The 27,640-nt window shown below is 39.5% G+C and overlaps 1 protein-coding gene across 1 annotated transcript in view; it reads left to right on the top strand.

Annotated features, from left to right (window-relative positions):
• Window positions 1-27,640, top strand: part of PLPPR1 (phospholipid phosphatase related 1) — a 293,484-nt gene that overhangs the window by 78,045 nt on the left and 187,799 nt on the right. The window lies entirely within an intron of this gene.

Below are 27,640 nucleotides of genomic sequence, written 5' to 3'. Positions count from 1 at the left end.
TTTTTACTTCTCATTTTGGGAACTGAAAAATCGTGAAATATGCTTCTAATTATCTATTCACAATTGTATATACCTGGAACCTCAATCATGGCTGTGTTATTCTTTTAGACATAGACATTCAAGTTCAGGAGGTCATAGAATGGTAATCAGAGTTGAGAGAGGAAGTTATAAGAATAATTTTATTCTCTTGCTTAATTCTTAAGCATGTTAATCTTTTTTTTTTTTTTTTTAACCCTGGAGGATGTTTTAGTAGCCTCCAGTGTGAAAACTAAATACTGATTCTGATTTACTTGAACCAAAACTAAACGAAACAAAACACTAAGGCATTAGGTCAGTGTTTTTGTACATTTATGCCTTTATACTATGTAAATACTGTTTGCTGTTTAGAGAAGCAACAAGAAAGTGATATGAGTAAGGGATATATAACTATTATTTATGTTTTTAATTTTTCTGCAGGAAATAGATCTCTTATAAGATGAACCAGAAAATTTATCTTCCCAAGATCTTTGCAAACCAAAATTCAAATGTACCCACGGCACTACAATTACATTCCTAATAGGAATTTTTACAACTTCTTAAATAGTCTAGTATTGAATATGCTTGGGGGAAAATGTAAGTGTTAAGAAAGAACAGAAAAAACAAAAACAAAAAAACAAAAAAACAAAAACAGTCTATTTTGCCACTGAAGCTTTTTCACATGCAAAAAACCAAACAACAACAAAAACAGAAAACCAACCAAACTCCCGCATTGTTGATAGACGTACCTTTTTTTTTTTCACAAGAAAACTTTTAAAAAAGCAATTTGCATATTTCTGCAGAAACATGAAGCTCTGTGGTTCTTTTGGTTATGTTGCAGAATTGTGCAGAAGTCTCTGCCCAGCAATAAATGAAGGCAAACTTGGAAAGGTTAGCTGCAGGGTCTGCAGGCAGAGAAGAAGGCCTGGAACCTGGAAGGGGACTTCTTAGGAGATGATATGAGGAAGCACAGATAGGGAAGGAGGGAAAGACAGTGACAGGCAGAAAATAGGGACAGTTCAGATGGTCTGAAGCATTAAAAAAAGTGTAGGCATTTTCCTTTCAAATGAAGTCAGAGAGAAAGAATAGGAATGAGAGAATGAATGAGGCCAATCTGAGGCTAAAAAAGAAGAATCTTCTCAAACTGAGCTTCTGTAATAACAGTAGTTAATATTTCATTGAACACTGTTCTAACTGCTTTAATGTATCATTTCATCCTCACAACACCCTTGTGACCAGGGTACTACTATCATCCCCAACATAAATGAGCAGCCTAAGACCCAGACAGGTTAAGTAACTCACCAAAATCACATACTAGTAAATGGTGTATCAGGCAGGATCCCAATAGGGGACAGATAGCACACTTGTATTTGTCTGATTTAAGGAGACCTTAAACCTGAAGATCCAGGAAATAGATATGGCTGTGTGGATAGGGTCATCTACAAAAGACTGAGATCTTTAGATAAGGAATGTAGCTGGCCCAAGGTCACTCTGCAGGGAGAGAGGTAGGAGTATCAGACCTCACTCTCCTTTCTTCCTGTCTCCTGCCATTGCTCCCCACTGGGAGGCAGGAAGGTAAGGAAGCCAGCTGATGTGACTCGCACAGGCCAACGCCTCAGGACACAGCACAGCGTAATTAAGGTAGATCTTGGGGGTAAGCAACAGTGGAAAAGGGATTTGAACTTAATCTGGTTCTGGGACAGATGCTCTTAACAATTACATATCTGCCTCTCTAAGTGCAAAGTGCTTAGGTAGAGCTGGTCCCAATTTAATGAAGACCTGAATGGTCAGCGAGGGGTTACTGTTTCTCCTGCACTCCTTAAAAGCACAGTAGGTGGATGCTGGTAGACATGCATCTCTATAAAGGGGAGAGCTTAGGACAATTTGTTAATGGTCTGGTTTAGATGAACTTATTCAGTACCTTTGAGAGGTGGTGGAGAGGTCTCCTTTTTATTTTCTTATCTCTTGTAGCTAATTATGTTTCTCAGCATAGTCTGAGCCCTGCAGTTGCTGGAGATGACTCTCCAGGTAACTTCAGCATCACACTCTGGGGCCAGACTGCATTTGATTATGCTGCCTTCTCACATTGTGTCCCATCTCCACAGTACTGAAAGTACATTCATTTATGACACCTCAATCCATTTCCACTCCAAAGCCCTAGTGAAACGAAGTGCCCCACTCACTTCTGGAAGATGGCTTTCTTCTTTCCAAATGGAGCTTCAGGAATGCACGGGAAAAGAGGCAGCCTAAGCATTTACATGTATCCGTGCTCCCAGGCTGATTCACACAAAGCATCAGCAACCTGCATAAATTTAGCCTATGAGGGCGATTGTGATAGTTGTGAGAGTGATGACTGATTTCAATATGCAAGTATTTATTGGGTGCCTAAATGGGCAAACATTGGAGCTATAGTGATGAACACAACAGATGTAGTCTTATCATACTTTTGGAATTTTACTTTTAAAAGTACAAATTGCCAGTTGAGATTGAAAGACGTGTCTTTTCTTCCCTTAGGGAATATAAGAGAGGACAAAGAATTGAGCTTAAAAGAAAATCATTGATGTAAGAGACATAAAAAACCATATTGCATAATAGCCTTTTTAGCAACCGTTACTTAAAACCTGACAGTGAAATGAGCATATATACCATATGGCATGTGTGTATTATGCTTTTATCATATTACTTGAATGTACACTTAGCTGCATCCCATTTTAATGAAAGGGATTTCTTGCTTTCTTTATACTCATAGAATTCCCTCAGATTCAACTACACTTAGCTGCATCCCATTTTAATGAAAGGGATTTCTTGCTTTCCTTATTCTCATAGAATTCCCTCAGATTCAACTAAAAGAGATAATAACAGCAACAATAATAGTAATTTACTCCATTAAAGATGACCACTTTATGCTAAGTTCCAAATAACTCTCACTACTTAGCAGTAGATTTTGGACTCTACTCAAGACCTTCCAGTTTTTCAGAGAATGAGAAGAACATTCTGTAGAAGCACAAAACTTTCAAGATTCTCTAGGAATTAATACAAATCCAAATGCGGTTCTGTGGCCAAATGTCAGTTTCATCTAGAAAATCCAATAAATAGCTATAGAGTACTGACTGTCTGAGAGGCAGGCAACCAGGAAAAAACATGCGGTTAAGAGTACAGGCTCTGAGAGAATAATTATGTTTTGGGAACTATAGTATGTCTGTTATTAGATTCTAGTCTCATGAGTTGTTTTTTAAGTTTTTTTCTGAATTTAGACTAACTCTGCTTATTCTTGTGAAACCACCAGTGATCTCTGGCTGCTGCTCAGAAGAAACAAAAGGAATAGGTAATGTAAAAGTCTGAATCAATATTCTAATTTTGTCCACGTATTGGAATCAGGTAGCGGTCCCATATCAGCTTGGTTCCATCAGTTGCCCAGTTCATGGAAAGCCTTCTTATTTAGTTTACTCGGGATAATTTTGCTTAACTGTTGTGGGATATATTGCTGTTGTACTCTTTGTGTAGAAATGCAGGATAACGGCTTGGCGCAGTGGCTCACGCCTGTAATCCCAGGACTTTGGGAGGCCAAGGCGGGCGGATCACAAGGTCAAGAGATCAAGACCATCCTGGCCAACATGGTGAAACCCCATCTCTACTAAAAATACAAAAAAGCTGGGTGTGGTGGTGCGTGCCTCTAGTCCCAGCTACTCAGGAGGCTGAGACACGGTTCGCTTGAAGCTGGGAGGTGGAGGTTGCAGTGAGCCAAGATTGCACCACTGCACTCCAGCCTGGTGACAGAGTAAGACTCCATCTCAAAAAAAAAAAAAAAGTAAAAAAAGAAATGCAAGATAAGCTTATTGAATGTTTTCCTAAATTGAGCACTTATTAATCTTCCAAATATCACCTTTTGTTGAAACTCAAGATTTATGAGTGGCCCTCAACATACTGATGCTTTCTGACCAGGCTTCTCTCTACCCTGAATATAAAAGACCTTCATAGTTAGGCAGGGATATCATATCATTGTTCCTATTCAGCCTGAAGAAGTTACAGAAGATGGATTTTCATCCCTCTGCAACCCTTAGGATTAAGGGTTCTCTTATAAAAGGAAGGGGGAAAATGTCAGAGGCTTTTAAACCACAGTGACTTTATCATGTATAGAGGCTGGGTAAAATGAGGCTGAGACCTACTAAGCTGCATTCCCAGGAGGTTAGAGCATTCTTAGTCACAGGATGAGATAGGAGGTCAGCACTAAATACAAGTCATAAAGACCTTGCTGATAAAGCAGACTGCAGTGGAGAAACCAGCCAAAACCCACCGAAACCAAGATGATGACAAGAGTGACCTCTAGTTGTCCTCACTTCTCATTATACACTAATTATAATGTATTAGCATGCTAAAAGACATTCCTACCAGCACTATGACAGTTTATAAATGGCATGGCAATGTCAGGAAGTTACCCTATATGATCTAAAAAGGGGAGGAAGCTTCACTTCCGGAAATTGTTCACCCTTTTCCTGGAAAACTCATGAATAACTCACTCCTTGTTTAGCATATAATAAAGAAATAACCATAAAAATGGGCAACCAACAGCCCATGCTGCTGCTCTGCCTATGAAATATCCATTCTTTTATCCCTTTACTTTCTTAATAAACTTGCTTTCACTTAAAAAAAAAAAGTACAGGCTCTGAAATCACACATGTGAAAGAAAACCTTAGGCAAATAGTTTAATTTCCAAAGTCTTAGTGTCCTTCTCTTTAAATGGAGATACTACCTCTTTCAAAAGGCAATTGTGAAGATCAAATGACAACCTGTACCTAGCACAGAACCTGGCACATCTGAGCACTCAATAAACATTCCTTGATCCTACCAGTATTCTCATAATCACCATAGTTTTGTCTGACTCCCTCTTTTCAAATTAAGTGGTACTCTGGGATATTGGAGTTAACCCTGTCCAAGGGCTGCTTTGTTGGACACTGTCAGTAGAGACAGAATGTGTAAGTTTAGCAGTATTTTTAAGGAAAAAGCATAAAGGAACAATTCAGATGGTAGCCAATGGGTGAAAGAAGATAAAATAAAATATTCAGAGAAATTACCTAAGATACAGTGTAGCTGCTATAGCTTTGATTTATGACTAACATCCTAGGACAGAGATGGGGAGGAAGCTGATAAACAGAGGCTATGACCTGCTGTGGGCAATAATGTTTCAGGATCTCAGGTGCCACTTCACAGATGGGACATAGGTGTTGCCTGGTTGGGTTCTGAGCATCTGGGTTTAGCGGGGCTGAGCTGAGACAGCCAAAGAGAAAGCACATAAATATCCAAGGGAGAGAATGTGTCTGGCTTCAGACCTTACAGATCAAAATTGTCTTTCCAGATAAAGGTCTAAAAGAGAGAGCTGAATAAATCAAACAAGAGGTGACGAGAAATTGAGGAGGAAGTGAAGCACAGAAGATCTGAGACTGATATCTGCACTGGGAAGGGATATCTGGAACTCTCTCTCTCTTTCTCTCTCCATGGGTTCTGGGGTTGCACATTGGTTGAGATAAAGATGAATTTCAGTTGGACCAGCAGATATTGGAGAATGATGAGAGCAGCTGTTAAAGAAGGTAGGGGAAATATTATGAAGCCTACTTTAGATCATGCTAAGGGGTTTCTATTTGAGCCTGTAGACAATGTTGATCAGATTTCTGTTTTACAAAGACAACCCTTAAATGCTTCGCCTTATCCCCACAGTCCTAATTAATTGTCTTTGCTTCTCATTCCCACACAGCTTGGCTCTTGCCACATCATGACTTATTTTTTATTTTTTTTTTCTATGACTATCTTTCTCCTTCCAACTGTGAAATTTCTTGAAGGCAGACCCTATGTCTTTGACTTTGATGCCATGTTTTTTTTTTGTTTTGTTTGTTTGTTTTTTAAGACAAAGACATGGCAGGTAAAATTCAAATTTGGATGACATCTATGAAACATGAGAAGTTTGTTTCTAGAAGCTCCTGAGGGGCTTGGGCTTGGGGCTCAGAGAGTAAGTTGCTTCTCTCCAATACTAAAATCAATCCCCTGGGAATGGGCCAGCCAAATTGGACATGCAGCACCAGGAGCTTTCTGAGAGTATTTTTCTACTTCTTTTTCATCTCTTGTCTCCCCAGCCTTACCATGTTCTTGTCCACAGAGGTCAACATATGTTTAGTACATGAAAGGCTGATACCTCTTCTTTGAAGAGTAATTTGTGGACAGGGCCTTCAGAGTGGTGCTTTCCCCTGTGTTATGGCATTCTTGTGTTCCAGGGTGGTAAGCTGCTTTGGCAATGTGGCAGCCCACTGGTCTCCTGGGAGATGCTTCAAGAGTAAGCCATTTCACACCGTGGTGCCTGGGGAGCTCAGAACAAACCCTGGCCATCAGATATGGCCAGTGGAGGGCAGCAGAGGGCTGCAGAGCATGGTCCAGTGTCCCTCTGGAGGTGATGGAACTATCAGTACAGGTATCTGCATGTGAGAGTGCAGGATTGACAGGAAAATGCCTATCAGCAATCAAGAAGAACCAATAGATTCTTGGGAGAAAGATCAGGCTGTAGAGATATTGAGGAGCTGGCACCTTGAAAACCCTGAAGTAGATTAGGGAATATCAATGGGAAACTAGAAACTCAGCATGTGGAGTAAGGACCAGCCTAACACCATAACAATAATACTTCTGCCTTCTGCAGATCACCAGAGGCCAGAGCTGGATGAGATGCCTTCCAGAGGACCTCGAAGATAACCTCAATTGGCCTTTTTGCCCCTCTATCTAGCTTAGAGAATGCAGTGGCTCTGGGCTCTGGAATAATAATCTCCTCCCCATCCTTCTTCACTTTCCTCCCCACCCAAACCACCCATTTCTGTCTCATCTGTGGTTTCATACTCAACTGTGGAGGCTAGTGCCATACATAGGTGAAAATTCAGGTTATCAGTGGCTACTCAACAGCCTCACTAGTGGCCAATCTAACCTCAGTTTACTGCCATAATTAGAAGTTAGCAGGTGTTTCTACTTTTAGCCTCTGTTTTATTGGCTTTGCTTACTGGCTAAAACAGGTCTTGGGATTCTTTCTGTGGCTGATTAAGTCACACATCTTGACACCTAAAGTGATGTTCCAGCCAAAATATATTTGCACATGTAATAATAAAAATAATCATCTGCCACATATGAGAAAGAGACAGAAATCTCTCACAATTTATTTTCCATTTTATTTTTACTCCTGTTAGCACCTTCACTCTAGCCAATGGAATCCGTTGTTGTGAGTTCCTATTGTTAGCCTTGATGGCTAGATTTGCTGATATTACTGGCATTAGGCTTTGCAACTTATTTCAAGGAAAGATAACATTTGGATGTCCACATTTTTGTTCAAGGTTACTGGCCAATTGTATCTTATCAATGTCTTTATCCTTGTATCATCTATATTTATTACACCTTAAGGAAGCATCATAAATATCCTTATTGGCTAGAGCCTCACTTCCTTGTGAGGTATCTTTTTCAATGACTTATCCTTGCCTTTCTGTTCATAGTTGGTTAGCAACAGGTGCAGTTGAATAAATGGGTGGGTATGTGTCTATAAGATAAGTGCCATCTCCTTCTTTTATCTTAAGATATTTCCATTTCTTCAGCTAAACAATGGAGATGATTACACCACCATATGTTCCCCTCCTTCAACAGATGTAAGTGTGGGGTCATCACCAAAGAAAGGGTTTGAGGACCAGTTACTCAGCCACTCATCCCAAATGGCTTAAGAATCTCTGTATTCTGGAAGAGAATATGGCCCTACGAGGGCCTTCCTATTATATCCAGAATTTAGTGACTTTTTCTTCCTATTACCATAATCACATCCATTGCATTGGACATATGGTGGCTTAGAGGACAGAATTAGAATTAATCAGTGAGTGGCTATTACAGGGAAACAAGGACTCAACTTAAATAGCATTTTCTAAGTTAAACTTGCCTAAAGATTGATGGGGCTGATTCACAAGGAGGTGAACTATAATCCTGGGGGTTTTAGGTAGAGGGGAAGGCCAATTGTCACCACTGGTTCTCTCTGATGGCCAGATCAGATTCTTTGTAAAGTCTTCTGTAGCACTTGGGACACATAATTATTACAGGCTTCTAAAATGGGTTTCTAACAAGTTACTACTGTTACCTGAAATCATAGCCAGCAGAATAGTGCAATGCATTTTAAAAACAATATCTAACTTCTTTTTATCAGATGAGGAATATATTAGCATTCATTGAGCTCCTATGTATCAGGTATTGTGCTAAGCACTTTACATCCTTTAATGCTTGCAACAACCCTGTTAGGCAAGGGTTATTCTTTTCATTCCATGGGTAAAGAAACTGAGACTCAGAGCATTTAAGTCAGTTGTCTAAGTTCACATCATAGTAGAACCCAAATCTGTAGCCAGATCTCTCTGAATGGCTGTCTTTTCAACACACCAGGCCGCCTTTTATGGAGAAATAAAGGCTATGCTGACCAAAGCTCTGTTCTCCTGAGTATTAAAATGCATTTTAGTTGCAAATAATATTTAAAACAGTAATACATAATCAAGGAGCATTTTTTTGGTCAATGACTGCAGGGTAAACCTACCTCAGCTTCATTCTACATTCACCTCAGAATGTGTGTATAGTCAGTTTTCACACTGAATGTCAGCAAATGGAGTGGATATGGTGCTCAAAGAAGGCAAAAAATAAGTGATCATCTTAGATTTACAAGAGTTGCAGAAATTTTATAACCAGGTATGCTGTAAGAATTGTGAGTGTGGTCAAGTAAGACTAGTGAATTCTTCCAGAAGGTAGCAGCTTTTTCCCTTGATATTACACTGGCTGAGTATCTACTCTTCTTTAGATATAGGATATGCACTAGGGAAGCTGTTTGAAGACTGATTACAAATGTGGCCATGACAATGTGGTTAAGTTATTTCATTAATATGTAGTTTAAAGAACAAAAAGGTCAGTGCCACCCCAAGGAACATGGAGGTAGCATTTTCCAATACTGTCTAGAAAGAAAGCTGGAGCATGTCCAAATAGTTAGCCTTTGGGTATTTATTTCCTTTGTATGAAAACAGACATTGAAACTTGCTTTGTATTCATTTGTTTTTCCGGTTAGTTATTGCCATTTGCTTTGAACGTGTACAAAGGGATTTTTCAGAAGTAGCATGTGAGCTGTAACAAGGAATCTTATCTGGCAATCTTCCCTGATCTGTCACTGAAGGCTAATCTCACCACAGGAACACTGTCATACATCATAAAGATATATACCCTTTCCAGGCATTTTAAAACATATTTATTTTTCCTTCGTTTTACAAATACTGACTGTCTACACTTGTTGGTTTTAATAATATTACCAGCAAACAGTTAATTGCACTTGCTGTGTGCATGGCATGGTTCTAAGAGCTTTTTATCTCACAAGAACTCTGAGATGAATCTCATTTTCCAGAAGTGGAAACTGTATAAAGCTTAATTTTTTTTCTTAATAGACTAGGAAAAAATAAGGTTAATCAAAATCTCTGCAAGCTTTAAGGTTGATATTTAATTTAAAACAAATCAAAAACAGTTTCAAAGTAGTATATTCCCAAAGTTATCTGTAGAGTCATATTTATTGTTCACCTTAATGTTCAGTCATCACTAAAGATTTCTGTAGCTAATCAGAATCAATGGAGCCACTAAATTTATTGTGAAATAAATGACATCCCTATGAAAAATACTCTGTTCTAAATATGACCCAGAACAAACTCTGAATTAGAGCTGTTGCATTTTGTATACTACTGTACTTCCATCTTCATTAACACCTAGCCAGTCTTTCTTCTAACACCTAGTTAGCAACTGGTTACTGTCAAAGACTGCTGTGCTTCAGTTCTGTCCAGAGGAGCTAGATCTGTATTTGTCTACATCTGTTTTCAGAATTGCAAATAGTAACTTTTAATATAAATAGCTTTTTTTAAGTACAATGTTTTGGGGCCTCATAAAAGCACTCTTCCCTTAGACCTGAATGTAACATCAGTATGGTAGATTCACCTGGGCTTGTGCCAAGGAATTACTGTTCTGAAGCTTCTCAAGGTCTTTGTTATAGATGGTTCTCCCTATAAGCCATATCAATATATCTCTATATTTTCAAAATACTGTTCTATGCTCTGAAATTGATACCAAATATTAAAAATCTGAAAGTCCTCCCAAATTAGGAATATTGAATAGCTCTATCTATAAGTTAGTCCCGAGGTCTTCAAGACACTAAGAAGTAGAATATTTTTATGGTTAGGTCTCTGAGCTTGGAAATCAGATGGCCTGAGTCTGATCTGGCCTGTATGGTCAACTGTGGGTTACCATAAATGTAATGTGTCCAGTGATAGATGGGTGCTCACAGGATAGTAGGGAGCCCATGGAGAGGGGTTGTTGGGGTGATCAGACCCAACACCAGGTCGTGGGGGTGATGAAGTCTGGCGGAGTCAAAGGATTGAGAAAAAGACAGTTTGAGAAGTAAAGTGGGACCAGGGGGCCATTGCGATTGTGGAGGCTGTGAAGGCCCTGAGCTCTGGGAGCCCACACTATTTATTGGTAATCCAACAAAGAAATAGGTGGTGAGAATGTGGAGGTCAAAGGGCACATTGCATTAAGCACATGATTTACAGCTGTGATGGTTTAGCATTTGCTCTGCTACTTGAGATAATGGAGAGCAGGTTCTTTTAACTCAAAATACAATCAATCCTGGGAGAGCAAGGAGCCAGCAAGTCTAGACACATTCCAGAGCCACGAGCCCTGGATTCTATCCAAGTAACAAGGGATTTTATGCCCTGGGCTTAGATTATGGTGCATCAGGGTAGCCTTCCACCTTTAGCACAGAGCTTGGTGTTCCAAAGGCCACAAGGGGTTTTAGACCCTGGACCTCAGACATGTTCCAAGACTCTTTTACATTATGTCAGACATGCAAGCCCTGCCTCAGCTTCTCCTGACACTCAGCTTTACCCAACATGCCCCTCTTCTCTTTTTTGTAAAACAGAAGGTATTATTATTACTATCATTATTACTAGCTATCATTATTTCTAGCATAAAAGGTGGCCTCTTTTAATTGAGCAAGGCACTTTCATGCTCTGCAGCCTTTAATTGCCGGTTGGTGATCCAGCTTCATTTTTCTTAGCCCTTATTCAAACTGGAGTCGCTCTGGTTTGAATAGTTCCCACACATCTCCCCTTTCCCTTTTTCAAGAGGACCCTTAATTCTAGGGGTTACAGAAGGATGAAGGTCCATCTTCTGTAACTTCTTCATGCTGAATAGGGGTGATGATACTCCTGCCTAACTGTTCAGGTCTCTTGTATTCAGGGTAGAGAGAAGCTCAGTCAGAAAGCATTGGTCCATTAAGCATCTGTAGGTAAAACCCTGGTGCTCCAGCAGTTTTTCAGCTTCCTGTGCGGTTTTCTTGATCTGTCCCCATGTCATGGGGATTGCACCTACATGGTTCATTCATCTCCTGCAAAAACACAAGCATACCCTCACCTCCATATTAGTAAATCTAATGAAACAGAAGCAAAAACATTTTTGGCTGTAGCCAGGAGGCCACTGATAATGAGAAACAGGCCCCTTCTAACAGAAGGCACAGGGAAAACAAATCAAGGCTTTTCAAACCTTCAATTCACACTGTACAGGTGGGCCCACTAGATGCTGTGGCTCAGGATAGATCTTCAGATGTTTCGTGGGCACCCACACAGGCACCTGATCATCACCTGAAGAGACACAAGCAAATCCTCTTCCCCATATAGTTATCTTTCCTTTTTCCCAGCTCTTTGTATGTGACCATATTTTTTTCTAAGGCCTGCGGCCTTAAGACGAGTTAAAGAATGGAATGCTTGTGCCAGCAAAGACTGCAGAAACCAATGCATCCACCCCTTGATTAAGTTTAGTTAAAGGACCAAAAGGTCCTGGAGAGAAAAGAAAGAGCATTTTTATCCTTACCTCCCTCCCCTATATTCCTTTTATATTTGCCCTTTGAGCCGTAGCTAATTTCCATAATTCAGAATGTTCTTGTCTGTCCCTGCAAATCTCTGCTAGTCTTTGCTAGTCTCTACTTTTGTACCTCTTTAGGGCACTGACCTTATATTGCTAGTATTTGCGTTTGTACCTCTTTAGGGCACTGACCTTATATTGCTAGTCTTCATCTATCCCTATCTGTCCCTGTGGTACCTGTTAGTTCCTGCAAGTCCCTATCTCTATTTATCTCTATCTCTATTTATCTCCACTTTACGTACTTGTCTCTACTTTACTTACTTACTTGTCTCTACTTTACTTAACTTACTTATCTCTACTTACTTACTTGTCTCTACTTACTTACTTGTCTCAATTTATCTCTGCTTACTTACTTATCTCTACTTACTTACTTATCTCTACATCTTTCCTGGAAACCTTTTTTATGACCCTGGGTAGAGCTCAGAAATCCATGCTTTAAGCTTCAGCAAGAGACAAAACAGGGACCCTGGACCCAGCACCAGATTGAAGGGAATAGGAAGTGCTGTCTCCTGCCTAAAGCAGGAAAACAAGAGTTAGGCCATTGCAAATTTCCACTCCACATCAGAGTCATCCTCAATTTCCTGGAATAAATTGTTGATCATGGCAGTTCACATATTTAGCAAAACAATGACCATTTTAACATTACAGACCCCATAAAGAACATAACCAATATTTTCAATGAATTTGTGGTTATAATTGATGACCACTGATCTCACTTCAGAAAGTCCAAATATAGCCCAGAACATTGTCTTAAAACTCTGTTGTGAAGGCTTCATTTTGTTTTACACCAATGTAGTAGGAGTAGAGGTTGAACATTCCCATCATAAAGGCCACAAACACCACAATGAACACATTCAGCCCATATCATGCCTGTGTGCTCATTAAATCTGTTTTTCTCTAGCAGAGGCAGGTTAACCATGAAACTGAAGCTTCAAGATGGCTTTACTTGTCCTATACAAAGCAGCCCATGATTTATTTTTTCCGGGGACTACTGCCAACCAGGCCTGTGTGTCAATCTGTAAGTATCCAACAGCAGGTCTACTGTACAAATAGGTCTTTTGTCAGATACTTGATTAGCCCAATATAGAGCCTTTCCTGTTGGATTAGTACTACCAAAGCCTCCTGTTCTTTTCACTGTGCTGCTTCCCAGCTTTATGTCAACAACTGAGCAATTCTTTCTCCTGGGGAAGCAGACCATGCAGCTGAGGAACTAATAACTAATTGCATTTCTCTGGTATAATCAGAACCAATCATTCCTGTATGCACAGTGACACCCTTCAAATTTAGACCAGACCTTCTAAGCAATAGACCAACTATTCCTGAGGGCAAGCGTCCCCTAACTCCCATAGGGACCTTTTTTGGTGGCTCTCCAGGAAGTAGGGAGATGGGAATTGTGCTGCAGAGGTCCACAACAGCACTGCCTGCCACGGCGGGAGACAATTGTTGCCGTTTGTAAGGGCACTGACTGTGCCAGATATGCCTCGGTTTATTGAGGTGCCCTCTGAATAAACAAACCTCAGATTCCACTGGGTCTTAGTACTACCAATTGCTCCAGGTTTTAATGTTGCAACTACAGGAATGGTAAGTTTTATAGCTAATTGATTTTCTCTCCCATTAAGGAGAGAAAGAGGAGGTGGCTATTCACTTAATTCAGCAGGTGGAGCTGACAGGCTAGTAAAACATACTTTTTTCAGTTTCTGTTTCATTTAATTTCCTCCAGTTTCTGTTCCTCACATTCAGAATCTGAAGTTAGTTGTGTACGCTCATCCTCCTCTTCCTCATCTGAATCTGCCTTATCATCTGTTTGAAATGGCTCAAGAGCTGCTTTTATTAGCGCCCACATTGACCAAACTGAGACTGGAATTTTTGCATCATCTTTATACGCTTTTTAAAAATCTCTGCCAATTCTCTCCCATTTATCCAACTCCATAGTCCCTTGTTCTGGGAACCATGGGCAAAACTGCTTTACTGCACTAAAGAGTGATAACAAATTCTAAGTACTAACTTTCACTCCCCCTCTTTGTAATAAATGCCTTAAGAAAAATAAGCAGAATGTCTGCTTTCAATTTGTCCCATTGTTACCCTGGTTCTTCCAAGTACTCAACTTTCCCTCCGAGCTTCTTTTAGACATCCTCAGGTGTCCTTTGACGATGTGTCCTCTGCTTTCATATGCTCTAGCGTTCCTTCACCAGGGTCTTTGTCACCCCATGTTGGGTGCCAGGAATGTTTGTGTGATCAGACCCAACACCAGGTCATGGGGGCAACGAAGTCCGGCCGAGTATAAGGATTGAGAAAAAGACAGTTTGAGAAGTAAAGTGGGACCAGGGGGCCATTGTGATTGTGGAGGCTGTGAAGGCCCTGAGCTCTGGGAGCCCACGCTATTTATTGGTAATCCAACAAAGAAATAGGTGGTGAGAATGTGGAGGTTGAAAAGGCACATTGCATTAAGCACATGATTTACAGCTGTGATGGTTTAGCATTTGCTCTGCTACTTGAGATAGTGGAGAGCAGGTTCTTTTAACTCAAAATACAATCAATCCTGGGAGAGCAAGGAGCAAAGAGCCAGCAAGTCTAGACACATTCCAGAGCCACGAGCCCTGGATTCTATCCAAGCTACGAGGGATTTTATGCCCTGGCCTTAGATTATGGTGTGTCAGCGTAGCCCTCCACCCTTTAGCACAGAGCTTGGTGTTCCAAAGGCCATGGGGGGTTTTAGACCCTGGATCCCGGACATGTTCCAAGACTCTTTTACATTATGTCAGACATGCAAGCCCTGCCTCAGCTTCTCCCAACACTCAGCTTTTCCCAGGAAAGGGTGGGGTAAATGAGGAGAATGAAACAGATAGATAGTTAGAGGATCATTTCAAGAGGATGAGGGATGAGAAATAGAGAAAGAGAGTAGGAAGAATTAAATCCATCAGATATTGGGCTGTGTAGGTGATATTGGGCTGAGGTGCAGGTAAGGATTAAGGTTAACAGAATTTCTAGAAAAAGTAGTTCAGGAATTTTACTGGGATCTAGAAAACATTAAGCACTATGAGAATTGTGCTTATTGAGATATATTGTGATATTGAGAATTTTCTTGGGGAACATGGGCTCTGTGTCTAGAGATATATTTAAGGAAAAACTGGGACCATAGTTTTAAAGAACCAAGTGGTCTGTGGCTTACATTGGAACACAAACCAGAACATTCAGCTGTAGAGAAATTCAAAGGAAGAAAAACTTCACTGGAATCATGATTCTTCCCAATGTATCTTTATAGATTTTTGTTTAAATTCAGAGAAGTTATTTCTTTAAAAAGATGAGTACTTATTTTTAAAAGTGCATATAAATCATTTTTTCCTTTGAGATATAATAATAATCTTACCTACTCTTGCCAAACTCTTGTATTATTTGAACCAATCTATGGCAGGCAGTTTACTGAGTGCCAAATTCAGTTTCCATTTGCTGTTTTAAAGGCATGGTAGACCTGAACTTTCTTCAAAGCAGCAAATAGATACTGTGTTTGGTACTCAGCTGAGTGCAGGTTTAACATGACAGGAGGGTGATGTTTTTTCTGTTGATGTGCCCAAGTGAATCTGAGTTATCTCTCCAAATACATAGGTAGGTATTATCAGTTTCTCTGCCTAAATCCATGTAATCTGCAGGGTTGACAACTTCTCTGGTGAGAGCTTTGAAAGTGGATGATTCCATAATACTCTGTCTTATTGTTTGATGAGGGTAATTCACAACATAACCCTCTGTGATGAGGAATAGAGAGGTTAAAATGTGTACTCAAGTTAACTCAATCAATAGAGGACTTTGAAACCCCATCTTTTTCCTCTCTCTAATAATACAAATCCTGTTGTTCTCTCAAAGTTGGTACAAAGCTGATCTATTCTTAGAAGCTAAACCTGACCAACTATACTTAATAATGCCTAACATATCATATATAGATATTATATAATATTAATCCTTCTTATATCTCACAGATCATAGATATAGATATACATCTGTACTAAAGGTGTTCTCATTACTTTATTGTCTCCCCAGGTAGATTTTGAACCATATAGGGTAGAGTTCCTTGTCCTCTAATTCTTTAGTGCTCCCATGCCCTCTTGTTCATTATAGAGCACACTGTAGGGGCCCAAGAGATCCTTGTTTAAAATTTAAGACTGCCTATATCAAATGTTGGCAAAGTGATGGAGCAATTGGAACTCTCATTCACCACTGGTGATAATGTGAAATGGTACATCCACCTTAAATAACAGTTGAGAAACTTAAAAAAAAAAAGTTACCCATGCACCATATGACCCAGCCATTCCATTGGTAGATATTTATCCAAGAGAAATGAAAGCATATGTCCACACAAAAACTTGTAAACAATTGTTCATAGTAGTTGTATTTGTAACAGCCCAGAACTAGAAACTACCCAAAAACCTATCCACTTACAGGTGAATGGATAAGCAATTTTGGTATATCCACACACTCAGCAATAGCAATAAAAAAAGGGAAAAAGCTGGGTGCAGTGTCTCACACCTGTAATCCCAGCACTTTGGGAGGCCGAGGCGGGTGGATCACGAGCTCAAAAGATCGAGACCATCCTGGCCAACATGGTGAAACCCCGTCTCTACTAAAAATACAAAAAAATTGCCAGGTGTGGTGGCAGGCGCCTGTAGTCCCACCTACTCAGGAGGCTGAGGCAGGCGAATGGTGTGAACCTGGGAGATGGAGCTTGAAGTGAGCCGAGATCACGCCACTGCACTCCAGCCTAGGCGACAGAGCAAGACTCTGTCTCAAAAAAATAAAAAAATAAAATAAAAGGGAAAAAAATTCATACAATAACATGGATGAATCTCAAAATAATTATTCTAATTGCAGAAGATAGACAACAAATAATATATATTAATAGTATTCCATTTACGTAAAATTCTAGGTAGTGCAAACTGATGTATTTTGACAGCAGTTAATGTAGTTGCCTGGGGATGAGAAAACAGAGCATTAGATAAAGGACAACGATGAAACTTTTTGGGGATATGGAAATGCTCATTATCTTGATTATGGTGATGGATTCATGGGTATATACATATGTCAAATGTCATCAAATTTACACTTTAAATATGTTCAGTTTGTCAATTATACCTCATGAAGCTGGGGGAAAAAGCAAAAAAAGTTTGTACAGAAACTATTCTGCATCTCCCTTTAGTATTCCACTGTCTCCATGTTTTCATGGTGAGAAGCTCCTGCTTTGAGACAATCACACAGATGACGCTGAGCAGATTGGGGGCATTCAGGTCAGACAGAGCTTACATGATCCAAGCTCTGCCACTTTATCAGCTGCATAACCCTAGGAAAGTTACTCAGCATCCCTACACCTGTTTTCTCTTCCATAAAATGGAGCTAATTATATGCCAACCTCAGAGGGATGCTTTAAAAACTAATTAGATTAAATGTCTGGCACTTCATAGATGGTAGCTATCACTATTAGATACATGTTATTACATATTGTTAAGCACTTATTTTTTATGAGACTGGCACAAATTTACTGAGAACTTTCTCAGTTTGATTTTAATTCTGCTGATTCCCAACCAATTACTAAGAATAAAGCAACTAACAAAGAATGAGCAGACTATGGCTGAAAATATAGATAATACAAAATCACTTCTGGGTGCTTATCTTCTCCATTCTCCATCACTTGTGCTAAGCTGAGTTGGCAACATATGTGCAAGTGTGTTCAGATGTTCTCAGTAGAGAATAGGATAATACAGAGAATGTGTATCAGGTGCAAAGAGAGATTTAATAAACTGGTCGAGAAGTACTTGAAAAAGTATGTGTTTTGGTTTTGACAGGTATGGCTTTAAATATGAGCTCAGCCTCTTACTACTTACAGAGGAAGCCCTGGACAGGTTATTAAACGTCTATAAACCTGAGTTTATGCATGTGTAAAATGTAGATAAAGGTACACACATCACAAATTTGTTGTGAGAATAATAATCATGTTAGTATTAGAAATAATTTTAATGATAAATATGTGCTTAATGGCCTCTACTTCCCTTCTCATTCTGGATAAGGCCAATTGCATATTAATAATGATAATCATGTGATTTAACCTGACCTTGATGGCATTTTTAAAAAATTGCCTATTGTAATGCCCTGGTACAGCATTCTGTAAACTCATTCTGGAATAATCATGGGTATGCGTGAATGCAGGGAGAAATGAGATTACCTGAACTCCTGAACCCGCTCATTAATATTTCTTTTAAGGGGAGAATACCTGTCATATTTGAAACCTAAGCTGAGGAGGGTAGCTAAAGCAGTATTTTTGTTTAAAAGTAGTGAAGACAGGTGCCAAAACCCAAGCCTCTAATTCCTAAGGCAATTCCAAATTCCTTGACCCCAGCTGTGTCTGTTGTTGAGATCATCAGGTTTAAAGGGGCCACCTGAGAAGGACTTTTAGGACTCAGAAGTTCTATTAGGGAAGTAGAAGCAGAAAGTGAGCCAGATGGAGCCGGAATGTAGAGGACTCGTCGTGAGCGGGGAGCCCACTTGTTCAGCTCAGTGAAGGCTCTCCCTCAGACGCCAACATCTACATGCGGATATGGAAGGTTTGCCAACACTTACCTTCTTTTTCTTAGCTAACTTTCCACAGAGTCTGAGAAAGGTACATATTGTAACCTAACTTTTCAAAGGAAGAATTAAATTCTAGAGAAACAGGTAGTGAAGAACTTTGCTTTGAAAGAAATTGTTTGTAAAGAGTTAAAACCATGGACTCTGTACTCAGATTACCTGGGTTCAGTTTTTAGCTTTGCCACTTACTGGCTGTGTGGTCTGGTGCCAGTTACTTAATCTTTCTCTTGGTTTCCCTATCTGTGAAATGGTGATAATAATAGTGTCTGCCTCATAGCATTGTTCCCAGCACTGATATGAGTTGAAACAAGGTGGTCACAACAGTATCTGGCTTATAGCAAGTGCTGTATTTGTGTTGGTAAAAGAAGCTGTGGTGTATTGGGATTATCTTGGTTTTCCATAACTACATTTGTCTTAGATTATTTGGCTAGTAATGTCTAATGACGTTGTAGTGGTTTTTAAATACAGATAGTTTGGAAACTGAGGGGGCACTGTGCCTTCTCAGTGTCCTCTCATTGGACAACACTATTTCACTGTTGTTCAATGTTTTCAGCTTAAAGAACATCCTCCTTCCACACTAGAAGGAGGATGACTATTGTATGCCTACTATACTTGAGTTTATCCCTGTAGGAAAGTGAAGAAAACTAGAGCAAAGTAAAATTCAGTGCTAAAAAGAAATAAGCTATCAAGCCATGAGAAGACATGAAAATTAAAGTGCATATTACTAAGTGAAAGAACGAATCTCAAGAGCCTAAATATTGTAAGATTTCAACTATATGTCATTCTGGAAAAGCAAAATTATGGAGACAATAAGGAGGTCAGTGGTTACCAGGAGTTGGGGATTGGGGAAGAGATGAATAGGCAGAACATAGAGAATTTTGAGGGAGGTGAAATTACTTTGTGTGATACTATAATGATGGATACATGTTATTATCCACATATCCAAACCCAAAGAATATACAAGCCAAGAATGAACCCTAATGTAATCTATGGACTCTGGATGCTTATGATGTGTCAGTGTAAGTTTATCAGTTGCAATAATGCACTACTCTGGTGGGGGATATTGTTACTGGGGAAGGCTATGCATATGTATGGGCAGTGGGTATATGAGAAATGTCTAAACCTTCCTCCCAATTTTGCTGTAAACCTAAATCTGCTTTATTATTAAGTCTTAATAATAAAAGAATGCATTAGTGAATTCCAGTACTTAAGTGGATTTTTTCATCCCTTCTTTTTTCCTCAGTCTCTGGAACTTGTCTCTGTCTTGAATAATTTTAAGCAAGGATTATGGTTGTGTTCTCTCAGGTCTAAATTTAGCCACCAGATTCAATCATGCTACAAAGCTGTGCAACTGAATTAGTGTTTAGCTGTGATAGAAATCCCTTGGGAATCAAGTTCCAATTAGGAAACTTATAGAAAGATAAGTTTCAGTAACAGTCTTAGGAATAAAATAATTTTTTTCTTTCTTTTTCCATATATAGAATTTTCCCCATCAATACCCACTTTGATCCACAAAATTTCCTTTACCACACATGGTCTATCTCTCTTATATTACACATGCTTGAAATTGATATTATACTTTAATATTATTTTCCTTTTAATAAGCATAGTTTTCAGCTGCTGGGAAGAATATAGATCTAATTATTTCCTGCGAGTTTATGTCCATTATGAAAGAAAATTTGCTGTAATTAAATCATTAAAGCACTATAGCTTGTAGTAACATGAGAACACAGGAAAGTGAACAGGTTGAATTTGGCCTCCAATATCAAATGGAACTAAATTTGAATTCTAGCTTCACCATCTGAAACCTTTTGTCATTTGATAAATTATTTAACTTAAGCTCCAATCACTTTATCTGCAAAAACTGAATAATAGTTGGATCTACTATACATGATATTTACATGGCTAGTTTTAGGCGATCATGATTAAATGATATGACATATACAGGTGCTTCGTGTATTGCCTGGCATCAAGTGAGCACAGTAAAGAGTAAGTAACACCGTATCACTGTTGTTCAATGTTTTCAGCTTAAAGAACATCCTCCTTCCACACTAGAAAGAGGATGACTGTTGTATGCCTACTATACTTGAGTTTATCCCTGTAGGAAAGTGAAGAAAACTAGAGCAAAGTAAAAACAGGCACTTAAGCCATATAGCAGAATAGTATGGTGGTTATAAGCTTAGACAACCCAGGTGCAAGTCCCAGCTCCACTCCTTACTACTCTGAGTTTTGGCAAGTTGCTTTACCTTGCTGTGCTTCATTTTCTCCATTTACAAAATTGGATCCATAATGCTATCTATTGGGTAGTTGTGAGAATTAAATAAGATGATATACACAAGGCACTTGGCACATAGAACTGGCTCATGGAAAGTGTTCAAATATTTGAATTACTAATGTTCAAGGACAGTTGAGGAAATCACAGATTGTTAGCCTAACTAAACTCAAGTTTAGATTTGGAGTTCTAGGAAATGTTCAGGAGTTTTGTTCTACTGTATAAAGATGAAGTTTGCATCCGCTAATAGTTTCTGCCAGCCTTCAAGCCAAACTGACTATATCTGTGTGTTAAGCCTTTACTGACTGCTTAAGAATTATAGAAAATATGAAAGTATAACACTTAAGGAATTTGCTATTTAAAGAGACAAGCGTAAGTCATAGAAAATAATTTGAGGAGAGCATCAGATAATACAGTCCAAGTGTCAAGTGATATATTGTGGTCTGTAAGAACAGGATTTTTTTTTTTTTTTGAGACCATTCCTTGTTCTGTCACCCAGGCTGGAGTGCAGTGGTGTGACCTGGGCTCACTGCAACCTCTGCCTCCTGGGCTCAAGTGATCCTCCTACCTCAGCCTCCCAAGTAGCTTGGACTACAGGCATGCCCCACCATGCCTGGCTAAAATTTTTTATTTTTTTGTAGAGATAGTGTTTTGCCACATTGCCCAAGCTGGTCTTGAACTCCTGAGCTCAAGTGATTTGCCCACCTCAGCCTCCCAGAGTGCTGGGATTACAGGCATGAGCCACCACACATGGCCAGAACAGGAAAAATTGAAAGATGAACTTCAATTGTTCAGTGTATGGCAAATAACTAAAAGATTTTGGAGGGTGGTAGAGATGGATTCTAATTCTAGTCCAACAGAACAGCAAGAGCAAATGTGTGGGACATGGTGGAACTGGGCCTGGTATGGAGCAGCAGATGAATGATAAACCTTGGGAGAATCAGAGGATATCTGTGGGCAAATAGTGGGACGTAGGGCTGGGTATGGCTTATGAGGCAACAGAGGACCTGCAGAGAGTCGAGCTTATGGCTCAGCTCACACCCTTCCCCATTTTACAGATGAGGTGATTGAGGCATGAAAACTATTTCTCTGTGTCATTATTAATTGGAGTCAGAGCTGGTGTTAGGTCCACCCTATTAGTCCTGACTCCCTGGCTAGTGAACTTGCAACTGCATAGCTGTGTGGGATTAGAGATTACAAAGAGCCTGGACTGGGGAAATTAGCTTGATGCTATCCCCATGGTAATTTTTCTAATTTTGTAGCTTAATCGCTGCCCTTTTTCTATCCACACCATATTCCCTAAAGCGAAAAAAGCAAATGTTAATTCATAGGCCACTCAAACAAAGGCCTTATCTAAATCCCCATTTGGTTATTGGAGTGATGGCTTAGAATCAGGTATTGATTCCTAGGCAACGTGTTTTCTATTGTATCACATCACTTGCACTTGTTTACTGTGATTTCAAACTCCTCTCTTAAGGGTCTCCTTATTTCTGTCCCTGGCAGGCTAAATGGCCCAGTTTTGTTTTGTTTGGTTTTCCTACAGTGTATTTCTCTCTCTCACTTTTACCAACTACCTCAAGATCAATGACAAAAATGAGGCTCTCAGGATTGCTCTCCCTGTAGCTCCCTAAGATCTGCTGGTTTGGAGTTTCTATTCTGTTGGGTTGCGTTCCTGAATTATGTCGGTCATTAGAGTAGAAAGACGTTTCCCTTCTACTCTGAGTTACCTCCGGCTTAAAGGTTGCAGATCTTATTGCTGCAGGAGTCCTTTCTTGATAAAAGCTGGAGATTGACCTCCTTGGAGATCTCTGTTTGCTGCTACATTCTTGTACATTTTCACCTTTACATTTTTCAGTTTTCCCTTCCTGCCTCTGTCTGCCCAGCAGGCTCTCAACGAAGAAAGGAGCAGCAGGAGAGTCAGGTAAATCCTGTCCATTAACACACCCAAGGTTTATTTTAGATGGCTATGCTGGGAAGAGGAGGCAGGTCAGAAACTGTAGGCAAAATGCAAAAGCAGATAGTGTGTTCCGTGACTGAAGTTACAGGGATTTAGGAAAGTTTCTCTGATACGTTTTTCCCCCTCATCAGCTTTAATCTCTCTCCTTCACCTCTGAGTGGGTGTTAATTACTTCGGAGTTCTTTTCTTACCTCACCTCCTCCTCCTCTTCTTCCCTCCTTTAGTGGAGGGTAAATAGGAATTAGTGGGGAATAATTATCTCATCTTCTCTTTCACCATTTATTACCAGCCCACTTCCCTCTAGAATCTGATATACTGCTTGTATGTTGCAAATTGCTCCAGAGTGCCTGGAAGAAACATATAATGTTCACATGAATAGCTTATGCGGTCAGTATTAGAGTTGAGAGAGTAAATACATGTATGTACACTAAATCGGAGATCTCTTTCACTGGATATATTTAAACTGGGGGACAAAAGGCTTGTAGATTCTCTTTTGCTGATCCTATTTGATGCCATTTAACACATGGTTTGTATGACAATGTCCTTTTTTCCTCTGACTTTAAGCTGCTTTTATCACCTTAGTGAAGCTTCCAATTTCTCTACCTTTACTTGTTACTATTGAATCTTTTACTCATAAATCTCTTCCTTCTTGTTCAGTTTTTGGTCAATAAGGTCAGCATATGTTTATTCATGAATTGTATTTATTCTGTGTGTTTACTTTTAAGAACTTTATGTACAGAAGCATGTTGTGTTATTATAAGTCATACTAGCATGGTGAGAAATTGAACGTGGGTACCTGGCTTGCAGCATCTGGCTCTTCTGACTTATAGTCGAGTTGATCTTCTCGGGGTAGAATGATGGGTACCTGAAGCTGGGAAGGGTAGTGGGGGCAGTGGACAGGGGTGAGAGATGTGGGAATGGTTAATGGGTCTAAAAATATAGTTACATAGAATGAATAAGATCAGGTATTTGTTAGTGCAACAGAGTGATTATTTTATAATAATTTATTGTACATTTTAAAATATAATTTTACATTTTAAAATGGCTAAAAGTATAATTGGAATGTTTGTAACTAAAAAAATGATAAATGCTTGAGGTGATGGATACCCCATTTACCAGGATGTGGTTATTACACGTGTATGCTTGTTTCAAAATACCTTATATACCCTGTACATATGTAGACATACTACATACCCATAAAAATTAAAAATGAAAAAGATGTGCTCTTCACTGAGCCTGTTCCTTAAGTCTTAAGAGCAGTCAGAGAGGTGGTGTTCTTTGGCAGACTGAGGGGCAGTTCTGGAGAGAAGGAAGTGCACTGGGCTTGGAAATATGTAAAGGCAAGAGAAGCAACTGTCAGGGAGAGGCACTATGCTGGTTTTCACTGCCAGGTGAGAAAGAAAGTCAGGGAGGAGAAGAGCACAGGTCACAAGGAATGGAAGTTGGAGGGACAAGAAATACATAGTTGGATAGGAATCGATGGAAGAAGGAAAGATTAAAACAGGAGAATGTAAAGTATAGTTAGGGACACTGATAGCCCATACTTTGTCTTGGGTAAATTAGAAAAGGATGCCAGTTCCTCTGGGTGGAGGTGGTCCTGTGTTGGGGTGTACAGCTTCGTGAGCAGAGAGTAGGCTGCTCTTTAGCTTTCATTTGCCTCCTTAGTTGGGTGTCCTTGTGCAAGGCATAGCCTGCATACTGGACATGGCAGCCTGGGGTGAACTGCTCAAGAATATCCTCTAAAGAGCAGTCTACAGCTTCTAGTATGTGGTACCACTAGAAAATAACTAGAGGCTAAAATGTAATGCAAGAAAATAGTTTGCCTCTGAAATAGTCATAATGTTTCTTTCCATAATGTATTAGGGTTTACAAATTTCCTAAACATCCATGCCTGATTTGATTCCCAAAACAGCCCTGACTGTACTGTCATACCCACTGTGTAAATGAACAGACAGGTTCAAGTTATCAGGTTATTCACAAGTAATAAGCAAGTGGCAGAGGCAGGATTTAAATCCAGATCCTCTGACTAAAATCCTGAGCTTTTCTGCTGTACCAGGCTACCTACACAGCACAGAGATAGCATCGATGAGGCTGTGTGTGTGAATTATCATTATTACCCCTCATGCATATGGGTAACTAAGTTACGCACATCCAGTCATTAAGACAGCTCTGTCATCTTGTACCATCTTGTCTGTCCTAGTATTATTTTCCGTAATATGGAAAGTAGGCTATGGGTCAATACAGATCAGAGTTCTTGCCACTGAGGTGATTTTGAGAAATGAATTCCTGTGCCTCAATTTCCTCATTTGCACACTGAGGTCAGTATTATCTACGTCATAACTCACTGGGTTGTTAAAAGTCATGGTCATATTTCTGAATGTTAACATTTATAAGACAGGCTATATTTCACTTACTGCTGTATCCCAAAGACTAGTGTAGTACCTGGCACAAACAGGTGTTTTATATCTATCTATCTGCCTGCTTGTCTATTGAAAGACTTAATGAATTTAAAGGTTTACTGCATGCTGGGTGCTGTACTAAATGCTTTACAAATATTATTTATTTCTCATCACAGAGATGCAGGATAGATATGACAACCTCCATTTCACAAGTAAGGAAATCAAGGTACAAGATTGGTCCTAAATCTTATGCTCTTAGCTACCAGAATTATTAAATTTGAACCCCAGCCCTGGCTCTCACTAGCTGTGTGACCTCTGTTGAGTTACTTCACTCATTAGCACCAGGCACTCTGATATGTGTGCCACATCTGTTGCCTGATTTAATGCTCACAAAGTGCCTGTGAAGCAGGAATTATCACCCTCCAGTGACAGAGGATGACTAAGGCTCAGAGAAGATAATACCTTACCAGGATGATAAAGCTAAAAAGTGGCAGAACTAGGATTTGAATCTGTGTATTTCCATTTCAAATTTCATGTTTTTTCCCCAGAGTTTGGTAGGATTAAACTTGACTCTTCATGAACTGTGACCACTTCTGTGTGCCTATCCTACCAATGTGACATAGTTGTCTTTTCATATTAAGGGAAGAGGTCTCCAGCAACTGTTTTTACCATTAGAACTCATTATAACTATTTACTTAATGCTTTCTAAGTATCATTTTTTTCATGTTGTCAAAGTATCATGTTTAATGATACCAATGTCTTCAAAGGGTGAAGAAATATAGATTATTTCACAACAAATACATGAAAAAAAAACTACCAATTGCAAAATTAATTAGTTTGCCATGAGGCCTCTTGGGATGAATACATTATAAAGACAGAACTGTGTTCACCACCATATGGAATGTTAGCCACTTTGGCTGCGCCTCTACATCCTTGGAAAGAAGCCAGTGGCATTGTCTCCCATGCGGTGAGACCTGTGAGAGTGTGCATTGCCAGAGCTAATGAGGGGTGTGTGCTTAAAGGAGAAAATGTCACCACCCAAAGACATGAAGGAGAGAGAGAATCTGACTGGTTGGTCCTCAGGAACTGGGCTTAGAGTTCTTTACAAACTAAAGCTTTTCATATTTGTTTACTCTATAGACATTTAAAAAGCTATCATGATTTTTAGATTTAGACTGGAAGAAAAGAGAAATTCTCATTGAGTATAGGTGCCTTTTCCCCTTCAGGATTGACAGTGTGGTGAGGAGGTAGTCAGATAAGATGCCAGGGAGTGATTGCAAAAAGAATGAATAGGCAGTGTGTTACACTCAAATTGAGAGTGTTGCCATTATATTGCCATTTTACTTCCAGTTAAGCATGGAAATGTAAACCAAGAGTTATATATAATTGGCCAATGGAGTGACTATATTTTAGAAGTTAATACATTTTTAGGTTCACAGCAAAATTGAGCCAAAAGTACAGAGTTATCATATACTCCTTATTCCCACACATGCACAGTCTCCCTAGAATGGCCATTTTGAACTAAAAGATGAAAGTAGATGTGGTTTCAGAACTAAGGACTGAGGGCCTGGAATCTAGACCTGAATCTGGAATCAGCTAGAGTCTATGATCTGAAACAGCTGGAGAGCCTTTCCCTATTCTGTACCTCAACTGCTCACAGGAACAAGTGGAATAAGCATCTGCCACAAATTGCCATTTGATAGAGTTAATAAGACAAAGCTTGTGAATCTATAACCTCCTCAAATGAGAGGGATAGTATGAGTACAAAAGGCACTAGAAAGGTATCATTACTTCCCTATCCACCTACATCCCTCTCTACTCCCCACTTTGTGTCACCAAAAGGACTAAGGTTTTAAACATTCTCATAAAAATTGCTTTTGAAGAATAGATTCTGTTTTTTCTAGGGAAACAGAAAATAAGGTGAATAAGTAGAGAAAGTGGATTGCTGAAATGTACAGAAGCCAATTTGAGTTTTATTCATTCAGCAAATGTTTGTAGAGGTCTACTGTGTACTAGACTCTGGTTGTTACTGAGCAGAAAAGGTGTAGGTATTTGAAAAGCCAGCAAGGATAAAATAGCCTTGAAATCGTTAGGGTGGAAATCGGTATGCAAAATGTTCTTCATATCTTCACACGTATTGGCAAGTGGCTAAAAGGCAGCAGAAGATGCCTTACGTTTTTACAAAACAGGCTGTCTCCACAAGGACTTTCCCCCATTTAAATAGCTCTTCATCATCTCATCTGTTGTGGAAGACTAAATAGCCCCTTCTAGAAGGTACAATATGCAGCTATTTAATGACACATAATAACCTAACAGAAGCCAGTAAAATTGTTATACCCTTAGATAGTGTGGAGCAGAATAGGGATAAAAAGATAATAACCAATTACTTACAATGGAATT

Source organism: Pan paniscus, chromosome 11 (assembly GCF_029289425.2).
Source record: "Pan paniscus chromosome 11, NHGRI_mPanPan1-v2.0_pri, whole genome shotgun sequence".
NCBI classification, from domain to species: domain Eukaryota; kingdom Metazoa; phylum Chordata; class Mammalia; order Primates; family Hominidae; genus Pan; species Pan paniscus.
Note: the sequence above shows the minus strand (reverse complement) of the source record. Positions and strands in the feature narration are given on the sequence as shown.